The sequence below is a fragment of the Triticum urartu genome, chromosome 1A (genome assembly GCF_056163025.1).
Source record: "Triticum urartu cultivar PI428250 chromosome 1A, HENAU_Tu73, whole genome shotgun sequence".
In the NCBI taxonomy this organism is placed as follows: domain Eukaryota; kingdom Viridiplantae; phylum Streptophyta; class Magnoliopsida; order Poales; family Poaceae; genus Triticum; species Triticum urartu.
In genome coordinates, this window is record NC_141873.1 from 508665077 (window position 1) to 508669021 (window position 3945).

A 3945-nucleotide genomic window follows, 5' to 3' on the forward strand; every position below is an offset into this window, starting at 1 on the left:
AAAGACGGTGGCTTCATCCATGCTCCGGTCCCTGAGTCGAGTCGAAAGTATTGATGCTATGTAGTTCTGAAATATCGATTAGCTCATGTTGTAATTAAACTTTAATGAACTTGTATGTCTCTTTAGTTTGGACAGTCGTTCAACTTATATGTAATCGATGCTATTTATTAGTAGGACCATGAATCGTGATATTAATGTGTTGCTTTTCTCTTCCGATCCTTTTGTTGCATACTTATGTATTGCTTATATATTATCTGTGAATTGCTAATAACGTTTTGTTTGTCTAGTGCATAGAGATGTCGTCGTATGTCGTGTACAAGGGTGAGGTTCCCGGAGTCTACGACGACTGGGAGGAGTGTTGGAGACAGGTTCACCGTTTCAGCGGTAACAGTTACAAAGGGTACACCACTAGGGCGGAGGCGGAAGCTAGATACGCGCGCTATCTAGCGGGAGAGAGAAGGGAGCGGAGGAGGAACCGGATGAAGATCAGTTTCATCGCGATGATGCTCATCGTGACCGCAACCCTCTTCTATGTGATGGTAGTTTAGATATCGACTTATAATGTGAAGACAAACTCGCTACTCGCGGTCTCGAGACTTGTAATGTTCTAACTTTGTTCGGTATTTTGAATTCGGAGACTAATATGATGAATTGTATTCGGAGACTAATCTTCTATTGTATTCGATAAATCTGCTGCTTATATGTTGTGCTGTTTATATTCTGTGATGTAATGTATTTTGTAACCTGTGCAAATATCAGAAAAGCAAAAAAAATCCTAATATTCATAGTAGTGGCGCACCATATTGCACTTTAGTGGTGCACAGAAATAAAAACACCAGTGGCGTATTATCTAAAAGTGCGTCATTAGTAACCCAGAGCATAAGGTACACATGGCCCCTTGGAGTAACAGCAATGGCGCACTTCTGGGCCTAGTAATGGCGCACTTTAGCTGCGCCATTAGTGTCTGGGATAGTAATAGCGCACCAGGTGGTGCGCCACTGTTATGTAGATTAACAATGGCGCACCAGGCGTGCGCCATTACTATTTATTAGTAGTGGCGTGATAATAGTGGCGCATCTATAGTGCGCCATTAGTAGTCAAAATAGATGCGCCACTAACAGCCTTTTTTCTAATAGTGACCATCTAATTTGCATGCACATTAATATCAGGCATATCGAATCATATTATTAGTGATCAAACTGCATGCATTCAGAGTTCTTTCCCTTGGACTCATGATCTTATTCACCTCCGTAAACCATATACGAAGTTTGAAATTGACATGTCGGTGACGTGCTTTAATTGTCACAAGTTAATTAAGTTGGAAGGAATCAATACCAGCCAACCCTGCAACAAATCACGTGATTTGTTGATTAGAAAATTCATTCAACGCGAGATTCCTCTAGGAACCTTAATTTTCACGTCTGTGAATCTCCTATAATATTGCCAAGAGTTTTTAGCTCAAAGTTCGTACGTTGTATATGGAGGGTACATTTCGAGTTGGTGAATATTTGTGTGTAGATCGATGCATAGAACGTGATGCATCCATTGGTGAATATTCGATCGTACGTTGTACAGATTTTGTTTATTTATTCTTATTTAGCTCCAGTTACGGTGCGAATCTTCTGTTTACCGAATAGTTAAAGTTGAGCCATGGCTGGCAAATGTGTAACATGTGTTAACTATTACTCCAATAGTCTATATAAACCAGGTTATTTCCTCGGCAATACACACTTAAGCTGTGTTACATAGTTGTAGATCGCAACAAGCTAGTTGTGACCGGAGGTAGTGTTGTTCCAAGATCCGGCTCTGGTGTCTCTCCAATTGATTGAAGGTAATACTGTTTCCCAGTTCATCGTGCATGATCTTCGAGCTTTTAATTCTTATACTTGTCCCATGTATGAGCTAGATGTGAAAATCCATGAGCTTTAATGTTGTAATCTTACTTAAGCAACTGAGCAGATTTCTAACCTGCTGAGCTTGCAACGTAATACGTGATTCTAGCCTTATTATTTCGTCTCGTTTTTTTATCAGAAACAGGGAGGGACCCATTTTTATTGAACCGGACATTTCAGATTCTATGGGAAGCATAGGGACAGTTCAGATGACGGTCCAGGAGCTCGCTGGCGCCCTCGGCACGCCCGACGTGCCAGCTCAGTACATCGTGCGCGCGCACCAGGACCAACAGCTCGCCGCGGCGGTCGTTGCACCAGTCCCTGTCATTGACCTCGGCCGCCTTTTGAAGCACGGCGACGGCACCTCAGACGAGGCGGCGAAGCTCCGGTCAGCCATCGAGTCCTGGGGCCTCTTTATGGTAAGTGACAACCCAAACCGGGCTAGGTTCAAGCTTTACTCGGACTCGGCCGGCGCCTTTTCTCTAAAAAATGAGCTGCAGCTGCGTACTATCCCACTATTTTGGAGCAAGACCAAGCAGCAATATCCATGTGGTTTCGTATGCATCTTCTTGCAGGTGAGTAACCACGGTGTAGACGCCGTAATGGACGACATGATGGCCGCTTCGAGGGAATTTTTCCGGCAGCCGCTCGAAGAGAAGCAGAGATACACCAACCTGATCAGCGGCGAGCGGTTCCAGTTCGAGGGGTATGGGAACGACTGGGTGAGCTCGCCGGACCAAATCCGTGACTGGACTGACCGCCTCTACCTCAAGGTGGAGCCAGAGGACGAGCGGAGCATCGCCCTCTAGCCAACTCATCCCAAAACCTTTAGGTAACCGACCTCGCAGAGCAATGTCTTCACAAAATTCCTGGCTCGAGGGAGCATTTGTTGACGAATCATGTCATCATGAGAAATATATTATTGTTACAGGGATGCTCTGCACGAGTTTACGAAGAAATGCGGGGGAGTGAAGGACGACCTGCTCAGGGCAATGGCGAAGCTGCTGGAGCTTGACGACGACGATTACTTTGTGAAACACTTTGGGGAGAGGCCTCTCACTAACGCGAGGTGCAGCTACTACCCGGAGTGTCCGAGGCCGGAGCTCGTGTTTGGCCTCAAGCCCCACTCCGATGGAACTGTTGTTACAGTCCTCATGGTCGATGACAGGGTTGGTGGCCTGCAAGTTCTCAAAGATGGGGTCTGGTGGGATGTACCAATCGTACCTCACACGCTACTCCTGATTATAGGAGATCAAACTGAGGTATGCCTGTGAAATCAAATCTATATCCTGAAGAAGTTTTGTTTTGTAAAAAATAATTATTTATTTCCACCTTAATTAATATATATCCATGAACAGAGGTGGTACGTATAAACTAATGCATAGGCTGGTCAGGTAAAGACATTATGGTTTGCTTTTCCCCGAAAAATGATTTCATATCATAACAAAATTATAAGCATATTCTACCACATCCATATGAAACATGATAGTCCAAATTACATGGAGGGAATCCCGAAACTTTAAATCTTCAACAGACTTGAGTTTTTTCCAAAATAAATGACCTCCCAGGCTGATGAAGTTTAAGCTTTTGTGACACAGATAATGAGCAATGGGATCTTTAAGAGCCCTGTGCATAGGGTCGTGACAAACACAAAGAAAGAGAGGCTATCGGTGGCACTAGACTACTCTGTTGATCCTGAAAAAAAAATCGAGCCATCGGCTCAGTTGATCAATGAAAAGAGGTCGGCGTTGTACACAAAAGTGAAGGTCAAGGACTACTATGCTAGAAATTACAATGATTTTACTCAGGGCAAAATGGCTATCGATACAGTGAAGGTCTAACTAAGTCTGCTATCATTGCTTTCATTCAATATAATGTGGCCAGTTTGCGACAAATGTTTGCATCATGTATCGTCACATCCCTAAGTGTATTCGCTCTCTTTCTTCAATAACACATGTTTCAGTTTTTGGCATGGTTTACATGCTAATAGAAAACAGTTATAATGAATGTATATTTCTACCATTAAAAGGTATGTGATGATAATATTTTCACA

The 3945-nt window shown here is 43.5% G+C and overlaps 1 pseudogene; it reads left to right on the forward strand.

The window, feature by feature from the left end:
• Nucleotides 1–2101: 2101 nt before the first annotated feature.
• Nucleotides 2102–3733, forward strand: LOC125536935 (protein LATERAL BRANCHING OXIDOREDUCTASE 1-like; annotated as a pseudogene).
• The last annotated feature ends 212 nt before the right edge of the window (nt 3734–3945 follow it).